Below are 23894 nucleotides of genomic sequence, written 5' to 3' on the forward strand. Positions count from 1 at the left end.
ATTATTATTGCTCTGAAATGCATTTTATCTTATCACATCAGCCAGACTCTCTCCTGCTTAAATCTATTCACTTTTAGTCTTCAGAGGTAACTTCAATTTCTAAACATATGTCTGATAGCATGGTGGCAAAGAGAAGTGCATAAGTACAAATCATTAAGCAGTCTTATCTATAGCAACAAATATAGTGCGCCCATCTGGAAAACAAAGTACAACTTACCTGTCAGGACGAGCAGACACCATACCTCTCATTTTATACAAATATCCCACACTTTTCCAAAACACTTTTATTATTAAGTAATAATTAAAGCTCCCATGTTTTGAGTCTCCTTTATATGTCAAGCACTGTGATAAACTCGTCATGTAAGTTAAGTCATTTCACCCTCAGAAAAATCCTGAGAGGTTGTTATTTCAGTTGGCAGATGAGATACGTGAGTCAGGAGAGGCTGAACTATGCTGTGGTCATAGACAATCCCCAAAGCTCACTGGCTTATTCCTCACTCCCACTACAAGTCCATGGCAGGTGCACGTCCATCACAGGATGGTGGATGTCGGAGATCTGATCTCTTCTTACTGGAATGACGTGGAGACTGAACCCGACAGAGCAGCCACCATGTAGAAAGATGTTAATCACTGTGCCTGAGGGAAAGAGGTTCCTAGGCCAGGAGGGAGGTCTCACACCAACAAGCATATGATGTGGCCCAGAATTATTTCACATATCACTCAAACCCATTAGCCAAAACTAGTCACATTATGGCTCTGCCCAAACAAAGGGGATAAAGCAAGAAGTGCAGTTCTGCCAGGGGCCTGGAACAGGGGAGAAGTGGAAACACTTGGCAAACAGGACCACTGACTGCTGCATGATACAACTGAAATGCAGAGAGATTGAGCACTTGTGTAAAGTCACATGGGCAGTAAGGGACAGAGCAGGATTTTAATCCAGACAGGTATGTTTTCAAAGTCGAGGTTCTTTACATACTCTTTTCTATATTGTATGTTATTCTCTTAAATTAAATACATATATATTCTTGACCCCTGACCTACGTGGGGGTTGCGGACGCCGACCCCCTGCACAGTCAAAACTCTGCAGATAACTTTTGAGTCGCGCCAAAACGTAACTACTAATAGCCTACTGTTGATTGGAAGCCTTCCCGATAACATAAACAGTGGATTAACACATATTTTGTGTGTTATATGTGTTATATAGTGTATTCATGCAACAAACTTAACCAGGGGAAAGAAAATGTTATAAAGAACATCATAAGGAAGAGAAAATACATTTACAGTACTGTACTGTATTTATTGATACCGAAGGTTTGCATCATCTGCTTACAAAATGAATCGTCTGTCCGTCAGTACCAACATCAATACTGTCTCATATGATACAAAACATGGTAGATGTTATATGTACTACTAACGCTAGACACCAAAAGTAGAAAGATAGTGTGAAAAAGAAATTCATATTTTTTTAGAGGTATAAGGATTAGTGCATTGATAACGAAGAAGCAGCAATATGATTGCTATATGGTTGTCTAGTGTGATGGATACCATTGCTTCATGGTAGCCTAGACCATACGCTAATGAATGAATCATTATAAAACTTTTATGGCATACACTATCACAGTCATGTTCATAATACAGCATGGAAACATTGTTTTACTAAAAAAAGCACATACCTGTGGTGATGATAAGCTGATGCAGAGTTTCTCCAATTATTAGAGAGACAGAGACAGAGAGAGACAGAGAGACAGAGAGACATACTAACGGGTATGTAATTATTTGAAAGCAAATTTGTAAAACAGTAAAAAAACAAACACGTCATTAATTTTTTATTAAATATCACTCACCTTATGCCTGTGTAAGGATAGGCTATCCAGTTCAATACCTGTCTTGTATACGATGTTGTACCTGTGTACTTTTTAAACATTTGTTGAAAAAAAATGCATGTATAAGCAGACCCACGCAGTTCAAACCCTGTTGTTCCAGGGTCAGCTGTACTTAGAGTAGAGAGCCTATTACTTCAGTGCTCCAGTTCCCTCTTCCTCAATCATCTGATGTGCCAACAGTGGAACTGAATAGACGTCGTGGCAGTGGCAGCATTGCAAAGCTTTGGGCCTCCTCCAAACAGATGAATGGATTGGGTATTTGTGTGTTCATTATATTCAAACATAAAACTTAGAAAATAAAACCTGGAGTTAGATGCAAAGCCTGTTCATGGATCATTTAATGTATAAAAATTAATCTCATGTCTTTCCACTCTTGTCAAGGAAAAATAATAAAAATAAGAACAGAAATTAACGGAACTGATAGGAGATATGACAGAGTTCAACAACAACAACAAAATGCTAGCTGCAAACAGTTTAGAGAGATAAGAAAATAAGGATACATCTGGCAACAAGGCTCAAGAAAATTAGAGATAAGGCATGGAGAAGCCACTCTGAAATGAGAAAAGCTGTCACACTTTCAGTTTCAGCAAAGATTCAAAAGATACAACAGTGTTATGGAAAAGATATGCTGATAAATTTAAACTTTAGAGAAAACAAATAAATCCCAGAGAAAAGCACGATTTTCCATGCTAAAGAAAGAGAAAATCTTAATATTATTAAAAGTATTCTTGACAAAGAATACATGAGAAGGCAAAATTATTAGCCAATCTCAGATAGTTACACAAATGCAAAAAGTATACATAAATTAATAGCAAGCTAAATCCTGCCACGGCTAAGACAGGAAACACAGGATGACAAAGTCGTATTTAACCCCAAGCATGCCACGTTGGTTTAACATTAGGAGATCTATGAAAAAAATTTTAGCCCATTAGTGCTATAAAGGAAGGAGGAAAGGAGGATTATCAAAAAATATTCAGTAAAAAAAGGCCTAGAAAAATTGAAACAACTAGTCAGCAGTAAAACTGACAATAACAGGAATTCTCAGCAAGTCATAAATTGAAAGATGTTTCTTTAGACTGACAACAATTATTTAAAAAAGAGTAAACTGCATCAAACATCATACGTAATAGCGAAATGTTGGAAGCATTCCCTTTAAAATCAGAAGACAGACAAAGATGACTTACATGACCATTTTGTTTTAGCATCACACTACATCTACTAGGCAGTACAGTGAGCCGGAATGTATATATGCATCTATACACATGTGAATTAATAAATGTGTACAAGGGAAAATAAAGCTGTCAAGATAACATAGATACCTTCATGCAAATTCAAGAGAGGCTAAGGAAATTAAGATTAATGATAGAGATTAATAAGTTTGTTGAGTATAAGACAAATATACACAAAATAATTGTGACAAGTACAAAGTCCCGTTTCCATTTTGAATATACCATTTACAGAAGCAAAAATTATAACGTTCTATAAAATCAACGATGAATCGGATTCCATTGGCAACTCTTCAGACATACCTGAACACTCATATGCTTTCCTGTTCTTTAGTGAATAAAAAGCTAAAGACATGAAACCAGTGTCTGTCTGTGTGTGTGTGTGTGTGTGTGTGTGTGTGTACACATTAAGCAGAACCCCTTACAGCTTGGATTCCAAGTGGGATCTCGGTTGTATCAAGCATATGCAGCATCCTGAGAATTGGAGGTGTAAATGAATGACATGGGAGCCACGTATGGCTCAGTGACTTGATTAGCTGTGTATGATGGGAGGGGTCTCTGGTTCTTATGGAGCAGTCACAGCAGAGTGCCTGGAATGCATACATGTCAGTTAGCACACAGGCAGCAGTGGTGTTTCAGCTATAGCAGTCCCAAAGCATGAGTGGACTTCCCCTGGCTGCATAGCATCCAAGCCGGCTTTTCTGGCCCTCACAGAGTTTTTGTCAGCTATGTAATATATTTTATTAACAACATCTTATTTTTATGAAATAGCTATTAGAACGAATAGCTGGCATAGGCAAGTGGGAACTTTGATTGATAGAGTCCTTGACACCAAAATTGGTTCAAGCCAAGAGCCCTGGAGGAAGTGGGAATCTGAGAAAAGTTATTTGGCTTAGGTGCATCTGAAGACGGTAAGGATCCAACTGACATTAGAGGATGAAATATTGGTGTCCCATGGCACACAATGGTGAAACAGTTGCAGGAGTTGTCACCTGTGGTCACTTGAATGAATTGCCTTTGAAGTCAATGTGTCCGTGGACCAAACAGATGTTGTTAGAGACTCAGAGGAGGCTCCTTTCCCCACAACACAGAGAAACACATTAGTGCGGAGGGCATCTTCATCTTCGAAGTGTTCTGAAGTGGCTGACTTGTGTAGGCCACCGATGAGATGGGAGATCCCCTCATTTCAGTGGGGATGTTGTGGTTGTGGAGTTGCAGGCCCAGTAGGAGCACTTAATCTCCTGCCTCAAGGTGAGTGCTGTTTACCTTAATAAGCAGCAAGGCTGGAAGGGTAGTCACATTGGTTTGACCTACAGCAATCTTTGAAGGTGGCTAATTGATCAACAGATCCCTTGGATCTTGAAATATCTGAACATACTCCAAAGTTGCATTTGATCAGTGTAAAAATAAATAGAATATAAATAAGTATTTATTTATAATAAAATATAAGAATATTAAAATTAATAAATCAAGCGCTAGATCTGGTGACTTGAGCTATCATGATGGCAAATGGTAGTCCCTTACTCAATTCCCACACTTGACCCAGAACACGATGAATGAGTGGACTACTGAGGAAGGACCCTACAGTGAAGTGGCAAGTAACTACAGTAACTTTTCTTCCCAGGCTTAGCGAGCGGAACTGTCATCAACTTACCGCTGTTACTGTGCATTTGCTTTAAGGACACTTGCTCTAAGCCAGAGCTCAAAAAACTTTTCCTGGAAGGGCCAGATGACAAATATATGAGGCTTTGCAGGCCTTTCAGTTTCCGATGGTGCTATTCAGATCTGCATTGTAGAGCAAAAGCTGCCACTGACACAGCATGTCTCTCTTCCAATAAAACTTTATATATGGACAGGGACATGTGAATTTCAAGTAATTTTCACATGCCAGGAAATACGATTCTTCTTTGGATTTTTTTAACCATTCGACTATGTAAAACATTCTTAGCTTGCAGGTCATACAGAAACAGGCTCGTGGACCACAGTTTACCAATCCCCACTGTAAGCTAATGGAATCACTAGGTCCCCAAAAAGAGCACTGAGTGGAAAGTCAGCAAAGTGAGGTGGCAGGCATTCCTAAGGTCTTCTGCCAAGCATAACCCCAAAGCTGATGCCTTATAACATAGTGGTTTTCAACCTTGGTTGCACACTGCAGTCACATGAAGAGTTTTAAAAATGTGATTGCTTGGGTCTACCCCCAAATCTGTTTTAAGTGTTGTGGGTGTAGGCTGGCGCTAGTGATTTTTTTCAACCTTCCCAAGTGACTCTAGTGTGTAAACAAGGTTGAGAAGTGCCTAAACAATTTAAATGATGAGAGTGCAAGTATTTTACAATATTTAGTTTAAAAACCTTATAATTGTGGTTTTGGAATAATAATAGTCCAATAATGAATACATAGAATATTCCATTCATAATAAATACATAACTGTGCTCGAAAGTATGAAATAAGAATTCCCATGTAATAAACGGAGAATGCTCTCCTTCAAGGAAGGAAAGAAGGAAGGGAGGGAGCGAGGGAGGGAGGGAGCGAGGGAGGGAGGGAATGAGTGGTAAGGCAGGGGCCACCAGTGGTAGGGTTAGGGAGGAAGGCTAAACCACTGACGAGCCCAGAGCCAGGTATGGGTTAAAGCCAAGCACCCAGGAGCCCAGGGCTGACTCGACAGTGAAGTCTTCTCTTCAGGAGACGGTCACAACCCAGGGTAAGCGTGGAAGGGACAGAGCAAACACAACACATGGAGTGATTGGCACTGAGGGAAAAGGAAAAAGAGAAAAACCTGGAAAAGACCTAAAGAGAGAATTTCCCTAGAGAGATAAAGGAGTGGTAAAGGTTGAAATTATATCCATTGTATAAGAAGAGAACACTGACCAGGAAGATGGCTGATTGGACACAAGGGTGTCCTCCTGAAACTTCATTAAAACAACATGAAAGGTAAACAAATCAATACAATGGTATATTACCCAGCAATAAAAAGGCAAGAACACGGGTGGATCTCAAGAAAAAAAAAAGCTAAGTTCAAGAAGCCAGACACAAAGGAGTACAGGATGTGTGATTCCATTTATACGAAATTCTAGAGCAGGAAAAGCTAATATATAGAAAAGGAAATCAGATCAAAGTTTGCATGGGACCAGAGGAAGAAGAGGAGATTAACTGGGAATCTTTGGGCAGAGTGGTACGTGTTCTATATGTTAATTAAGCTGGCGGTTATCCCTAACCCCTGATTTTTACATGTAAGGAACCGGGCATCAGGAAAAGTTGGGTGAGTCATGTAAAGTGTTGCAGCTTATTAATCAGCGAGGAGATACTCATATCTGCTTATCAATGATAAATTGTCCTTGTTATGCTGCATAAGGAGCCAACAGGTATAGTGCTTCACCCTAAGCACCTGGGAAGACGCTGACCCAGACACAAACATCCTTTTGTACAAGCAAAGCATAGATCTGAATGAATAACTATTGTGCATTCCAATCACACATTTATAAACATAGTTGACACTCTCACGCGTTCCTTTGGCTTGACTTCTTAATGTTAATTATTACACATAAAAAAAAATAGGGCTTCCCTGTTGGTGCAGTGGTTGAGATTCCGCCTGCTGATGCGGGGGACATGGGTTCGTGCCTCACCCCGGCAAGATCCCACATGCTGCGGATCGGCGGGGCCCGTGAGCCATGGACACTGAGTCTGCGCGTCTGGAGCCTGTGCTCCACAATGGGAGAGGCCACAACAGTGAAAGGCTCACGTAGCGCAAGAAAAACAACAAAAAAACCCCATAAGCATTCATTAATATCTTCTTCTGAGGGACCATACTGTAATATACAGTTTTATACCCTGAGTTTTTTTTTTTTTTTTTCACATTGTATCATGCGGTGTCAGGAATATTCTGTCTTGCATTTTGCAACCTACCACTTAAACCCAATCTGTTTCCTTTTTTAAAAAAATATCTTTAATGGAGTATAATTGCTTGTTTTACAATGGTGTGTTAGTTTCTGCTTTATAACAAAGTGAATCAGTTATATATATACATATGTTCCCATATCTCTTCCCTCTTGCTTCTCCCATGAGACTGGCAGCCACATTCACGGTGCTTCTCGCTGGTCCCAGGGGTCATAATATGGACCTTGTTCTCCCCCAAAACTGTGATTGTGCCTTCTGCCCTCTATGGAGGACCCCTGAGGGTATGGCACAGAAGATGAGTTTTGTTTCCCACGGCCCCTCCCAGGCATGGAGTGGCTTTCTCGGTTGTGTCTCACAAAAACATCTAAAAACGTATCGTACCCATAGCTGCCTGGGGCAAGGGAAAGAAGATAAGGCAAGCAGCAGAGAGCCCCCAAAGCCTGGGAAGGGTGAGGGTGATGAGGAAAATTCTTGGGGGAATAAGAGTTTTGAAGGGCATAGCAGAGATTCCAGAGTGCAATGCATATGTACAGGGTAGGACACAGGCTCAGCAAAGGTCTGACAGGAAGCCAAGCTTGCACATGTGGCTGACCTTTGGGCTCCTCAAAAGCTGGAGGTGAAGGCTAAGGCAGAGTTGGAGGCAGCCTGGCTAAGCATCGGTGGAGTGTCCCAGATCAGAAGCCAATCTGCAAAGACTAGACAATATTGTTTTCCTTTCCTTTTTGGCTCCAGGCCCTTCAGGAAATCTCTGTCAAGTCACTATCTGACCACTGATGAAATAGAAGGACAACTTCTGCGAGCACGTATGACAAGGATTTCAATCTTTGCAAAAATACATATCCCAATGTGTGTATGTACTACAATTTGTTTACCCACTCATGCCTTGATGGACAGATGGGTTGTTTCAACCTTTTGAATATAATGAGTAATGCTGCTGTGTGCATTCACGTACAATAATTTGTTTTGGCACCTCTTTCATTTCTTTCGGGTATACAGCTAGGAGTGCAGTAGCTGGGTCATATGGTACTTCTGTGTTTAATTTTGTGAGGAACCAACAAACTGTTTTCCACAGCAGCGAAACCATTTTATCCCCACCAACAATGTACAGAAGTTCCAATTTCTCCACATCCTCACCAAAGCTCTTCTTGTTATGTCTCTTTTTTAAAAAAAAGCTACAGGCAATGTAGTAGGTGTGAAGTGGCATACTATTGTGGCTTTGATTTGCGTTTACTTAACGACTAATAGATTTTCCTCTGATCATTGCTTTTGCTGTGTCACACAGGTTTTGGTATGCTGTGTTTCCATTTTCAATTGTCTAAAAGTATTTTTAAATTTCCCTACTTGATGCATGATATATGTAAACCCATCTAGCTGGGACATAAAGGAGTTTTGACGCATGCACTTTAAGTCCCATTGCTATCCCATTTTTGTGCAGAATCTTCATGTTTTATAAATGGAAAAAAATTGTATAAAAACCCCACTTATTTGTGTTAGAAGGTGCCTCGTCCTCGGGGAGGAAGGCAGGGACGTTCAGGCCTGGACCTACTGGCTCGTGATTGGGGCAGGGAAGAGCAATGGAGGACACACGACATACAGCTTGCAACAGCACTCTTTATTATGAAACCAAACAGCAATCGTGAGTGGGGAAAAGACACAGGACAGCCGACCCTTCAAGTGGCTATGTTACCTGGCCTACAACGTAACTTTGGATTCTTGGTCAGCCAGGCCTCCAACCCCAGGCATGGACGTGGCCTGCGGCTGGAGATAAAAGATGATGTGGATGAAGACAAGGATGGCATCCAAGGGCTCCTTTTAGGGGATTTCTTTGAAGGCCTCCTCTGGGATCTTGTCCTCGGTCTGGAGAGAAGGGGTCGGAATGTCAGAAGAGCCCGCTCCCCAAGTTCCATTCCCAGGACACTGACCTCCACCTTCTTGGCCCCCCTGAAGGCCCAGAAATGTTCATCTTTACCCCACTTGATTCCCAGACCTCACCTTGAGCATACTGCAGACCTGACCAGCTCTGGTGCAGTTCCATTCGTTGTCCTGAAGGCACCTGCAGTGGGAGAACAACAGGTGATCTCCATTAGTACCACAGTACAGTCACGCTGACCATGCAATGCCACCGCTAAATGTATGCCACTTTCTTGCTGGGACACATGTACCAGTATGAACACTATGTGTAATGACGAAGAAAGGCCCAGTGAAAAGCAAACCATCTATCACTAGCATTCATGCCCACTAGAATTCAAAACAGAAAAGTAGAGCTGGGCTAAAGAACAAGGGAATTCAATATATACTGATTAAGAAAGATGTTCAAGAAAATAACAAATGAAAAATTCTAAAGTACAAGTCTCCCAGCATCTTTTATTGAGATATAATGCACACACCACTTTAAAGTATACAAATCAGTGCTTTTTCGTACATTCACATGATTGTGCAACCACCACAACTAATTCCAGAGTCATTTTACCACCTCAAAAAGAAGCTCCTTAACCATTCGTGATCACTCCCTATTCCTCCCCGTCCCCCAGACCCTGGCAACCACTAATCTGCTTTTGGTCCCTGTGGATTTGCCGATTCTGGACATTTCATACAATATTTGACTTTTTGTGACTGGCTTCTTTCACTTAGCATCATGTTTTCAAGGTTCATCCATGTCATGACGTGTATCAGAACAGTATTCTTTTTTATGTCTGAATAATATTCTACTATATGGATGTACCAAGATTTATTCATCCATTCATCAGCTACAGGACATTTGGGTTGTTTCCACTTTTCGTCTATTATCAATAATGCTGCTATGAACGTTCCTGAACAAGTTTTAGAGTGTACACATGTTTTCATTTCTCCTGGTAGGATACTTAGGAGTGGGATTACTGGGTCTTATGGTAACTCCGTGTTTAACATTTTGGAGAAGTGCCAAAATGTTTTCCCAAACCACTGCTCCCTTTTATATTCCCATCATAACACATGAGAATTCCAATGTCTCCACATCCTCACCAACGCTTGTTATCATTCGTTTCACTAATTAAAGCCATCTTAGTGGGTGTGACCTGGTAACTCACTGTGGTTTCAATTTGCATTTCCTTGATGACTAATGATGTTGAGAAGATTCTCATTTCCTTCCTGGCCATTTATATGTCTTCTTTGGAGAAATGTCCATTCAGAGCCTTTCCCCAGTTTAAAAACATTGGGGTGTTTGCCTTTTTATTGTTGAGTTGCAAGGGTTCTTCACATATTCTTGCCAGATATGTGATATGCAAATATTTCCTCCCATTCTGTTGGTGGGCTTTTCACCTTTTTGATACTGTGCTTTGATGCTCAAGAGGTTTTAATTTTGATGAAGTCAACAATTTATCTAGTTTTTTTCTTTGGTTGCTTGTGCTTTTGGTGTCATATGTAAGAAATGATTGCCTAATTCGTGAAGACTTACACCTGTGTTTCCTTCCCAGATTTTTATAGTCTTAGCTCTTACTGTTAGATCTTTGATCCATTTTCAGGCTAGGTTCGTACATGGTGTGGGAGTCAGGGGTCAAAATTCTTTGGTTTGCACACGGATACCCACTTGTCCCAGCACCATTTTTTGAAATCAATATTATTTTCCCATCAGATTTTTTCAGCACTCTGTCTGGTTGATCATCAGTTGACCATAAATGTGAGGGTTTATCTGTGGACTCTCAGTTCTAGTCCACTGATTCATACACTGTCCACAGGCCAGTACCACGTAGTCTTTATTACTGTGGCTTTGTAGCAACTTTTGAAATTGGGACGTGTGAGTCTTCTAACTTTGTTCTTCTCTTTCGAGATTGTTTTGGTGCACTTCCAAATGAAGTTTAGGATAACCTTGTCAACTGTTGCAAAGAAGGATTCTGATAGGGACTGCATTGAACCTAGTTTGCTCTGGGTAGTACTGCTATCATAATAATATTGCCTTCCAACCCATGAAAATGGGGTGTCTTTCCATTTACTTAGATCTGCATTATTTTTTTCAACAGCGTTTTACAGACTCTGGAATATGAGATTTGCACTTCTTTTGTTACATTTGTTTCAAAGCGTTGTACTATTTTGATGCCATGGTAGCTGGGCTTGCTTTCTTAATTTCATTTTCGGTTGTTCATTGCAAGTACATGGAAATACAAATAAGTTTTGTATATCGGTCTTGTATCCTGTAACTTTGGTGAACTTGGTTATCAATTGTAGTAGGGTGTTTTGTTTTTTTGTTGGTTGGTTGGTGTGCGTGTGGATTGTCCTGGATTTTCCATATACAAGATAATATCACTGAGCATTATACTATCTTGAAAACCCTTTACACATATACTAGTATGATACCTTTTTCATGGGCTCACTTTTATTTTCGGAAGCAAAATATTCAAAAAGCTATTTTTCCAAATTGCTTTCGAGTTTCCATGATTCACTCCCCTACCGTTCCAACCCAAACTCATTCCCATATACACCCAGCACTCACTTCTGAGACCACTCGAGTTTCATCCCAGACAGGGTGGAGAAAGCCTGCACCATCTCCTGCTGCTCCTGGGAGAGGGAGGAGGGTGTAGGCATTGGGATGGAGAACACACTCTGAGTCTAACTGGGGCTGGCGTCCCTCACAAACAGTTCGTCTTTCACAATGCATAGACTGGAGGATAAACGGGCACTCAGACAACTGGACAGATGGACCACCGCACACTCCAAACAACGATCCTGCTCCCACTGCCACTCAGCAACTACATTCCTTCCATACCCCTGCTGTGTCTGTCTCCCAGGTTCCACAACTAGTACCTCTGCCCCTCCCCACAGAGCCCACCTTTGGAGAGACTGTCTACCACCTTCACTCGATTAATAGTTTTATCCCCAACCCACGGGCAATTTCACATTTACCCTTTACCACAGCCCAAGGGCTGGATGCTCTGATCCCCATTCTCGGAAGAAGACACTGAGTCACACAGAGGTCATGTGACTTGACCAAGATCACACAGTGAGTGAGTGTTGTGTCAAGGAGAGAACCCATAGGCCGATTTCAGAGCCCATGCTCTTCTTAACCACTAGGCTAGACTGCTCCTGGGATCTCCCTGCTGGCTTTCCACAATACTGAGTAAACCTAAGGTCTGCACCACCACATTCCCATGCCCCTGAGCCCAGGCGGGGATGTGCATCCCTGCCCACAAAAGGGCTCTCACCTGCAGTAGCTGGCAGGGGTAGTGATGAAGGTCCGGGTGAAGGCACGCACACAGTCCTGAGAACTTCCTTCCACTTCAACAGCAAACAAACAACAGTACCCCTTAGAGCTGCACGTGCTCTACACGCTCACATGGGGTTGCCCAGTCAGGGTATGACTGGACACTCATGCTGAGAGGGCAGCTGTTCACGGTTCCAGGGTGTCAGGAGTGGGGAGGGCAACTATAGGAGCAGTCTGCGCCCAGTGACAGGGTCCCTGACAACCACTACACAAGTTCACGGGATGCATTTTTCACAGCCGCCCAAGAGGTGGATACTACTACCCCATTGCGCAAATGAAGAAACTGAGAGGTTAAGCAATGGCCCAAGTTCTAAGAGCAAGGATCTGGAACGAGAGCCACCAAACTCCACAGCCTGTGTCCCCAACACCCAGGGTGTGCAGGGCAGACAGGCGTGGACACACCTCAGACCTGGGGTGTCTGTGGGAAGACTGAGGGCTAGAGAACACAGGAGGAAGGGGAAGGGAGGGGAGGGGAGGGGAAGGAAAGGAAGGGAAGTAAATGGAAGGGAAGGGAAGGGGTCCAGGAAGCTGGGTGGGTCTGTGCGTGAGCCTGGCCAGGGGAAGGCAGCAGTGGGGCATCTGGGGTGGGGGTCTACACACACCCACCTTTCTTGAACACCCCGCTGACGGAGAAACAGAGCATCATCTCCTGAAAGGGAAGAGCCCAGGCACCCAGTCACCACCTCCACCTCCTACCCACCTGTGGCTTCTTGGGCCCGCCCGAGGGAGGACGCAGGCGCTCACTGTCTGGAACCACATGTCCACCCGAAGGAGCTGAAGTCATGCTGCATCTTGGGCAACACACAGAGAGTGTGCACAATGACACGTTTTGTGTGCTTCAGCAGCTGGACCCGTAGGTCTGTGAAGAGAGGGGAAGCGAACAAAGGTCAGGGGCTGCCACACTCTGGGCCCTATGATTGACCCCTTCACTGCCCTTTCCCACCCAGTCTTCCCATCGCACACTCACGGGGGTCCTTGAGGTTCTTTATATTCCTGCTGTCCTTGAAGTACTTGCACAAGCTGCTTCTAGGAGACAAAAAGGAAGAGTGGGTGGTGGGTGTGTGCAGGAGCTGGCCTGTGTCTGCTGGGGAGCCACACGACCCAGGAGCAGAGTCTGGCCTGTGATACTCACGGGGCTGGGTCCTCAGAGTGGAAGGGAATTGTCAGGGAGGAGCAGGCCTCCTCAAGATAAGCACAATGGATATGCGGTTGGTCTCCACACTCATGGATCAAGTAATACCTGAGGGAGAGTAATGAGGACAGTCGATCTCTGTGGTCTGGACCTCAAATGAGACTTGAGAAGTCCGATGAGCAGACCTGTGCTTAGGTCTCCTCAACTCTCCTAGCCCTCCTCCCCTTGCTCAGATTCCCAAGGGTACTTACTGCTGCAGGAATTGCAGGACTAGACTCTTCAGTGTCACAGAGCCTATATAGCATTCCTGGAATCAAAAGGCATTTGAGATTGTGTGGCTGATAAGGGATCTGTGGCTCTCCTGCAACTCACCAAATGTTGTTTGAGCCTCTTCATCACCTTGCAGGGCTTTATTATGGAGGGAGTGTCAACGTCAATGATAATTGGTGAGGGTAACTCCTGGCCATCCTGGAGAAAGGAAGAGGAAAACAGGAGTGGAGACCAGGGGAGTGGCCCTTGATGACCGGGAAAAAAGTTTGGTCAAGTAGGGTGAGGGTCAGAGGTCAGGTGTGAAAGGCCTTGGAAATTTCATGGGAAGGTTTACAGTAGATGTCTTCATCATGAGGTCTTGGAAGTCTCTAATGTTATATGCAATTTGTGTGTGTGTGTGTGTGTGTGTGTGTGTGTGTGTATTTATGGGTATTTTTCCAGAAAGTATATCCATGTCATTTTCAGGAGTCCATGTGCCCCAAAATGGTTAAGGGTCTGATGCCAACATGTACTCTAGGCAAGAACCAAAGGGCTTGAGGGCAGGTGCAGAGGTCACCGACATTAGTAAGAGACAATGATTTTCGTAGGCACTTACCAGGCATAACAACTTTGGGAAACATTCTCTGATGGCCCTGTCCAAAACCAAAAATAGAGAAGAGGTGGTTGATAGTTCAAGGTTGCAATGCTTCCTTTGAGCTAAAACGCTAATACCAAAAACAGAGATCAGTGTGTTCTGGCCCATCCAGCAGCCCCATTTGCACACCTCTGCTTCTGATTTTAAGGGTTTTTGGTCCACTTCCCTGTTGAGCACTGAGTATCTGTCATCGTACTGTGTGAAAGGCACTGTCTCCTAATCTCGCTCAATACCTTCACTTTAATATTCCTTCCCTCCCAACCTTCCTCTCCTTCCCGTGGAGAGCTCCCACCCAGACTACCCAGATTCCGTTCTCCAGTGCCACAGGGGCCAGTATTTCAAACCCATGCTGCAGGGCTACGTTCCCCTCCCTTCCTTCCTCCAGGTCCCCATAGTTCTCCATAGTGGCTAGAATAGAACTAAGAATAGTTCTAAGAATCTTAGAATGTAAAATTATACAGCCACTATGGAGAACACTATGGAGAACGTAACGCACCACTGTGGGTCCCTACCTGACTTCCAGGGGCTTGGCTGGCAGAAGCCACAGAGTAGAAGGATGCATGTGACCTCAGGATTCAGGTGCCCTCAATCGTGAACTGTAACCGAGAGAACTGAGCCTCAGGAGACCACAGCATGTCCCATGACCATAGAATATACATGACCAACAGCCGAAGGGTAGGTGCGGTGTTCACATGACAGCAGGTGCTTTGCCTGCCATGTGATGGTAGAGGCCACATCCCTGTTGATTCAGGGATCTGAAGATTCTGGTAGGCAGCAATCTTCACGAGATAGAGATGGCTGAGCCTGATATGTGAGCAAGGGGGATATGTGACCAACCATAGCATCCATACGACACTCAGAAGCAGGTCACCTTTGTGACTTGGAGGGCTGAGGCTTCCACATGCCACTAGCTCGTGAGGGCCACATGACAGGATGAATGCACATGATGGGCAGGGTTTAGGAGTCTGCCATGCTCTAGCGACTTGAAAAGCTGGATCTACCACATGATCATAGTGGCAATAGGTCCAGAGAGACTACACGAGCTCAGGGTTTAAGGGCTCATGGTGCTGACATGGCCAGTAGGTCTGGGCCTGCCACATAACTGTCTGGGCCTGCCACGTGATGGCCGCATCCACGTGACCATAGCCTTAGGAGCCCATGGTGCTCAAAAGCTGCGTCAGCCTCCTGAGTGTAGCATAGTGACAGTAGGGTTCTCCCGGCTGCGTGTTTCAGGAGGCCGTTCTCTTCACGAGAGCTGGAGATCTGAGATTGCCCACATTCCTGGGCTTCCCGTTGATGGTGGTGCCTCCAGACGTTCTTCCTCAGAACACAAGCTGGCTTCACCTGCCCCAACCCCTTTTTATTGTGCTAATGTGCTTCGTTCGTGTGCTAATTTTTTCCCTAATAACACGTGAAATTTAACACATAAATTAACACATAGCAATGGACTAGGTCCTCCCTAAATCCATAAACATTGCCATATTTTAGAGTCTACTTCAAAAACCTAAGCGGTGGGTACAGGTAAGATTTGTTGCCATAATTTCATGCAAGTCTAAGAGAAATTAAAGCAAACTCAATAAGTGAATTTTAGCTGTTAATTTGAAAAAAATGTATATAATGATTACTATGTGTCAGGCACGTTAAAACGTCAACTCCTTTAATAGTGGCAATTCTATCAACTAGATACTATGATTATTATTCCAGTTTTCACAGATGAGAAAGTGGAAGCACAGATGTGTTAAGTCACTTGCCTAAGTGGTAACTGAACCTATAGGTGCCAAACCAGGGTTTACTCCTAGGCACCCTTGGCTCCAGACTTTGTGTTTGGATCACCCACAAGAGCCTCCAAAGAAAATTAAGAATAATTCAGTCTTCCTTATTCGGACTAAGCGGAAAGGCATCCACAGTTACTGAAAAGATGAGATCATAGAGGACCTCTTTAAAGTGCCATTTAAATAATTTCCAGTACTACCAGTAATTAGAACTAATCGTAGTTGAAGCCAGTTAAGGCCGTTGGATTCATTTTAAGGTATAAATATAAACTTATCCTTAATAAGTGAAGTATATGTGTATATAAAAGGTGGTATAAAATGCTAGACGTTAGTTGAAAACGTTTCCTTCTTTTATTTTTAAACACCCTAAAGATAAATATTGCAGATTTTATGGCTCTATTTCTCTAAAGAGAAATATTGCAGACTTTATGGCTCTTTACAGAATTCCAAAAGTTAAAAGTGAGCAGAATCTGAATTAGATATTACTGCACTTTTATTTTGTTTGCATCTGCCTAGAAAGGACAGAGAAAGGGAAAGGAGAATATACAATAGAGTTTTGGGGGTTTTTTTAATGGCAGTTTTACAAACACCTCTTTTGCTGATTTGTGTGGAAAACTGAATATCTGTCTGTATATCCAAAAGAGATTTGAAGTGAACTTGCGTGTTTGCTGGCTTAGGCAAACTTAATGCTATACAAGCAGTGGGATTATTTTGCTGGCACCCTGCATCGTGGCATGGCTACATAAATAACCTGAAGAAAATACAACAGACCAAATTTTGCACCATGGTTAAATTTGAATATACTGGTAAGGATAACAGACTGTTTGTAGTTGTAAGCCTATTGAAGGAAGTAGTGATTTTTTGGAGTGACTCTGTTTGGGCACATTGGTGTTACTTAGATAATTTTGGAAAATTATTTATGGGACAAATGTAAATGCAGGGTATGAAAATGGAGCCACGTGTTTACAATAGAGCCTATTATGAAACCTCAAGATGGAATTAGGAAGCATCTGTATACAATCACTGGATGGAATCCGCCATCAAGACCTGATGGCTGTCCCAACTTTAGCTTCTGTAATGGAGAAATCCACTAATGGTGATTGAGGTCAACTTCTTTCACCAAAAGGCAAACCCTGGAGTTCTAATTATAATTTTCTTGCGAAAGGTTAGATATTCTCCTGTCAGAACTAATGGTCGTATCATTTATTCTTGCCCTGCGATGATTACCAGGAGCTATTTTAGGATTAAAAAATATATTTAGTTACACCAGTGGGTGCCTGTCAGCTCTTTCTTACATACATTGGGGAAGGGACGCTAAGGCTATGGATAAACACCTGTATGAACACAGCTTATGTGAGCTAGGCCGTTTAGGCACTGCACGTATATCAGGCGCTGTGTCTGTTTAGGTGAGGCAGGCTGATAAGCTATTCTTCTTGAATGTTGTTTGGCAAGGTTTACTGGGAACAGCTTTTACTTCTTTTATATTTCTGTTTTGGGGTGGACGTTTTGGAGGTCAGTGCTAGTGGCTTTGTTTAACACAGAGAAATGGGAAAGGAGAATAGCAGACATTTGTGATGCTGCTAAATTAAACACAAATACTCAAATGCTTTTGGTTCAAACACAAATATGTACAACTCAAGTAGAGGTCCTAAGTGAATTTACTTTCACAAAGTAAAATTGACTTAATCTGGTACCATTATCCAAGAGAACTTATCAGATATTGCTGTACTTTTATAGAAATGGTTATCGAAACATGTTTTTCTTTGTTCCTTTAAGAAGCTCGTTAATTAACTAGAATTGACTTTACTGTCAGTGTCAAGCCATGGGATAGAAGAGAAACAATTGTAGATAATGCTCCCTGTCAGAGTACTCAGTGTGCTCCCTTCCCCCAGCCCAGTGTAAATTTTAACAGCTCTAGGTGATGAGCTCATTCTTGGGGACTACCACAGCGTTGAAACAGAAAATTACATCCACAGTGAAAACTTCTTTTGAGGCCAAAGGATGATAAGGGGCGAGAAGGCAGGGATCCCTTTCACGGTTTTTGCTCATAAACTATGTCATTTGTGATGGTATGATTCTCTGGTACAGTCTGAAAATCCCTTCCGGGTGAAGACCATTTAAAAATTAAATAAGTGTGTTTCCAGGCTTTAAAAGTTATTAGACAGGGAGAATTGAAGTGGTCCTAGCTTGGCTCTTATTATCCACTCATTGTAACTATTTTTTTGCCACACCCCCCAAATAATTCTAACTATAGTCTTTGAAAGTATTGTGATATGTGTTTTTACGTAAACAGCCACATTGTTTTCTTGTTACGATATCACACTGCCATCTACTGCTGGTTGATATGTTCCCATATGATGTAAATGAGTGACATTTGCCAGCTTTCTTTTTTTATTTTATTTTTATTTATTTATTTTTTTTGCGGTATGTGGGCCTCTCACTGTTGTGGCCTCTCCCGTTGCGGAGCACAGGCTCTGGATGCGCAGGCCCAGCGGCCATGGCTCACGGGCCCAGCCGCTCCGCGGCATATGGGATCCTCCCAGACCAGGGCACGAACCCGTATCCCCTGCATCGGCAGGCGGACTCTTAACCACTGCGCCACCAGGGAGGCCCTGCCAGCTTTCTTTAGGAAAGAAGCAGGCTTTGAGGACTAAGTCATATCAATGAACTCTGCATTTTCATCACATCACCAGATGATGTTTTAATTATCTAATTCATGTAGCCTGTTTGGGTCCAAAGATCATCTAAAATGTACATGATGCTCTACCTTTTTCCCCCCACAAAATCTGGAAAAACCTGCCATATCATGGGCTCTCTAAAAACTGAGAGGCACTTGCAATTGGTAACTATCACTGGATTCTGAAATTCTACTTTAGTCTAGTGTATCTGTTTTTATATGGGACACGTTGATGCAATTCAAAGTCTCCCAAATAGGGAGGAGTATCAAGATGGTGCAGTAGAAGTATGTGGAGCTCACCTCTCCCCACAAACACATTAAAAATACCCCTACATGTGAGGCAGTTCTCACAGAAAACCAACTGGAAACTGGCAGAAGATCTCCTACACAACCAAAGCTGCAAGGAATATCTCTACATATCCAGGAAGGACAGAAAAAAATTTTAAAGACATGAGGACGGTCCTGGCACCGCTGGGAGAGATCTGTAAAGGAGAAAAGGTCCACATAGGCAGACCCTTGTCCCGGGGAGCCCCCTTGCCTGCTGGAAAAGCTGCTGGGGTAGATGGAGGGGCTGGAAAAGCCTAAATTCTGCTCACAAGGAGTGCATGCATGCTGGCTTGCTAACAATCAGGGCAGAGAGAGACAGGCACTGTTGGCTGCTGCCTTGCTGCACTCCCCAATCCAAAGCACACACAAGGTGGTGGGGCCACAGATGCACACAGCAGCTGAGCATTGAATCTTAGGTAGACAGGTCCAGGGAGAGGACTTGATCTAGATGTGTGGAGACAGACCGCAGGGCCTGGGGTATGGTCTGGGCCAAACCAAGGAGCCCATTGTCAGCCTGCACATAGTGGGGGCAGGTCTTGCCACAGTGCCCATTATCAGTGTGCACACAGTGGGGGCAGGTCTGGCCATAGTGGACTTTGCCAGCTCGTGCGCCAGATGGCGCCATGGAAAGGCAGAGCAGCTGGGCACTGCATCTCGGTTGGATGGGCGCTGGGCAGGAGTATGCAGTTGTTCATTTCACGGTGGGAGCACACTGGCCCCGCTCACTCTACACCATAGCTTGGAGCCAGATCTGGAGCTGACAGGTCCTGGGAGAGGTCTGACACAGAGGCAGCCCAGGTCCCAGGCAGTGGCACAACCACCTCAATTCCTGCAGCCACAGGTCCCCGGCCCCCAGCACCAGCCTACTGCACACCACAGCCCAGCACTAGGTCTGGGGTGAACACAACAGAGAAAGAGATGCAACCATGGGCGGCTTCTGGGCAGAGCCATGGATGCCTGCACTGGAGGCACATACGTTTGCAGTGACCACACGGACCTCATTAGCTTCAGTGGTCACCTCCTTTGCATCAGGGCATGGGCTCAGGGGCAGTGGAACCTGACTGAACCTGACGCTCAGGGCTTCTGCTCCAACAGCTGGGAATCAGACCCCAGCCCCAACAGGGCTGTGACAGCCATAATGCAAAGAGGAGGCCCCAGCCAAGAACCAGTGCAGGCTCTGGTCAACACAACTTCAAGCACACACCCTATCAAGGGAACAAGGGCCAGCACACTTTAAGGAAATACGTGGCAAGCACCCACACCAAAACCAGCCCTTGCACCAAAAGTATTGGACTCATACCGTCTACAGAGGGATCCTCCAACCTAAAAACACCCCTTCAAGAACACAGTAGATTGATGCCTGTCCTAAATTCAGAGACGAAGAAAGTTAAGTAGAAAGAAAAACAGAGATACTATTCCCAATAAAAAGAACAAGAGAAATCCCCTGAAGGAACAAATAATGAAGGAAACCTCACCACTTTACTAGACCCCAGATTCAGAAAGGAGGTAAGGAAAAGGCTAAAGAAATTAAGGAAGATTATTGATAGAAATGCAGATCACTGCAACAAGGAAATAGAAACTATAAAGAGAAATCAATCAAAGTGGACAATTCAATTGCTGAGATAAAAAACAAACTAAAAGCAATAAATAGCAGACTAACCAAAGCAGAAGAATAAATAAGTGATCTGGAATATAGAATAATGGAAATCACCAAATGAGAACAGCAGAGAGAAAGACAAATTTTTTTAAAGTGAAGAAAACATATGAGATCTATAGGATAATATAAAGCATGCGTAATACGCATAATCATATGCATAATGGGCACAGTCATATGCATAAAAGGGGTACCAGAAGAAGAGGAGAGAGAAAGGGGGATAGAAAATGTATTTGAAGAAATTATGGCTGAAAACTTCCCAAACCTAAAGAAGAAAACCGATATCCAGGTACAGGAAGCACAGAGGGTCCCACACAAGAAGAACCCAAATAGAGTGACAGCAAGACGTAGCATAATTAAAATGGCAAAAGTGAAAGATATAGAGAACTACAAAGTCAACTGGAAAACAGGGTTTAAAATGGCAGTAAGTACATACTTATCAATAATTACTTTAAATATCAGTGGACTAAATGCTCCCATCAAAAGACAGAGTGGCTGAATGAATAAAAAAAAAACCCAAGAACCTACAATATGCTGCCTATAAGAGACTCACTTCAGGGCACAAGACACAGACAGATTGAAAGTGAGGAGATGGAAAGCTATTTCATGCAAATTGAAAAAACAAGAAAGCGGGTTGAGCAATATACATATCAGACAAAATAGACTTAAAACAAAGTCCATAAAGACAAAGAAGGACATTATGTAATGATAAAGGGATCAATAAAGAAGAGGATATTACACTTGTTAGCATATATACACCCAATATAGGAGCACCTAAATATAGAAAACAAATACTTACAGACATAAAGGGAGAAATTAACAGGAATACTCTAATACTAGGAGACTTTAACACCTCACTGACAACAATGGACACATCTTCCAGACAGAAAATCAGTACGGCAACAGAGGCCCTAAATGACACAATAGACCACTTGGACTTAATTTTTACCTACAGGACACCACATCCCCCAATAAACAGAATACACATTCTTTTCAAGCGTGCAAGGCACGTTCTCTAGGAGAGGCCACATACTAGGACAGAAAACAAACCTCAACACATTTAAGAGGATAGAAATGACTTCAAGCATCTTTTATTACCACAATGTTATGAAACTAGAAATCAACCACAGAAAGAAAAATGGGAAAAGAACGAATACATGGAGACTGAACAACATGCTACCAAAAAACCAGTGGGTCAGTGATGAAATCAAAGAAGAAATCAGGAAATACTTCAAGACAAATGACAATGAAAACACAACCTTCCAAAATCTATGTGATGCAGCAAAAGCAATTCTCAGAGGGAAGTACAAAGTGATTCAGGCCTTCCTCAAGGAACAAGAAAAATCTCAAATAAACAAAAAGAGAAAAAGAATTCGAAAAAGAAGAACAAGAAAATTCCAAAGTCAGTTCTTTGGGAGAGATCAGAGGGAAATAATTAAAATAGAGGTAAAAATAGAAAAGATCAATAAAACCAAGGGCTAGATTTTTGAAAAGACAAACAAAATCGACAAACTTCTAGCCAGGCTCACCAAGAAAAAAAGAGAAAGGGCCCAAATAAACAAAATAAGAAATGAAACAGAAGCAACAACTAATACCAGAAAAATACAAAAAAAAATAAACTCACAAAACCCAAAACACATAAGAGAATATTATGAACAGTTATAGGCCAGAAAATTAGACAACCAAGAAGAAATGGACAAGTTTCTAGAAATATACAGCCTGCCAAATTTGAGTCAAGAAGAAACAGATAATTTGAACAGACCAATCACTAGAAGTGAAATAGAATCTGTAATTAAAACAAAACAAAAACTCCCTGCAAACAAAAGTCCAGTACCAGACAGCTTCACCAGTGAATTGTACCAAACATACATAGAACTTATACCTATACTTCTCAAACTCTCCCAAAAGGTTGAAGAGGGGGGAACAGTCCCAAATTCATTCTATGAAGCCACCATCACCCTGATACCAAAAGCAGACAAAGACACTATCAAAAAAGATAATTACAGGCCAATATCTGTGAAGAATATAGATGCAAAAATCCTCAACCACATATTAGCAAACCGAATCCAACACTACATTAAAAAGGATCATACACCGTGATCCAGTTGGATTCATTCCAGTTGCTCTGATAGCCTTATGGGAGTTCCCCTGTATGTTATTTGTTGCTTTTCCCTTGCTGCTTTTAATATTCTCTCTTTATCTTTAATTTTTGCCATTCTAACTACAGTGTGTCTTGGTGTGGTCTCCTTTGGCTTGACCCTGTTTGGGACTCTCTGTGCTTACTAAACCTGGATATCTCTTTCCTTTCCCAGGTTAGGGATGTTTTCATCTATCATGTCTCCACATATGTTCTCTGCCCCTTTCTCTTTCTCTTTCTCTTCTCCTTCTCAGACCCCTATAATGCAAATGTTAGTACACTTGCTGTTGTCCCAGAGGTCTCTTAAACTGCCCTATTTCTTTTTCTCTTCTTTCTTTCTTGTGTTCTGCTTCAGTTATTTCTTCTACTCCGTCTTCCAGCTTGCTCGTCCATTCCTCTGCATCATTTCATTTACTGTTGATTCCGTGTAGTGTATTTTTCATTTCAGTTATTGTATTCTTCTCTGTGTGGTTCTTCTTCATATTTTCGAAATCTTTGTTAAAAACTTCTCACTCTGTTCATCCAATCTTCTCCTGAGTTCTTTGAACATCTTTATGATCATTACCCTGAACTCTTTATCAGGTAGATCTCCTATCTGCACTTCACTTGGTTCTTCTTCTGGGGTTTTATCGTGTTCCTTTGTTTGGAATAGATTCCTCTGTTGACTCATTTTGTCCAATTTTCTATTTTGTTTCTCTGTATCTGGTAGGTTGGCTATATTTCCCAACCGTAGAGAAGTGGCTTTTTGTAGGAGACGTCCTGTGTGTCCCAGCCGAGCTCTCCCCTCTGGTCACCAGAGCTACATGCTCTAAGGGTGCCCCCTGTTAGGGCTGCGTGTGTCCTTCTGTTGTGAACAGCACACTACTGTGCATGCTGTGGTAGGTGTGGCTGGCCCCTGTTCCAGTGGGGTGCCTGGCCATGCCTTGTGCAGAGGCTGGTGACCACTGGCGAGTGAGGCTGGTTCATGAGGCAACTGGCTGCAGTGCCTCAAGAAGTCCCGGGATTAGCGCTGGCCCACTGGTGGGTGGTTCTAGGCTCTGCAGTGGGTGGTGGTGGG

At 42.9% G+C, this 23894-nt stretch overlaps 1 pseudogene; it reads right to left on the reverse strand.

Moving 5' to 3' along the window:
* Positions 1 to 8784: 8784 nt before the first annotated feature.
* LOC132481940 (nuclear RNA export factor 2-like) overlaps positions 8785 to 23894 on the reverse strand; it is a 39532-nt pseudogene continuing 24422 nt past the window's right edge.

This window comes from Mesoplodon densirostris, chromosome X (genome assembly GCF_025265405.1).
Source record: "Mesoplodon densirostris isolate mMesDen1 chromosome X, mMesDen1 primary haplotype, whole genome shotgun sequence".
Classification (NCBI taxonomy): Eukaryota; Metazoa; Chordata; class Mammalia; order Artiodactyla; family Ziphiidae; genus Mesoplodon; species Mesoplodon densirostris.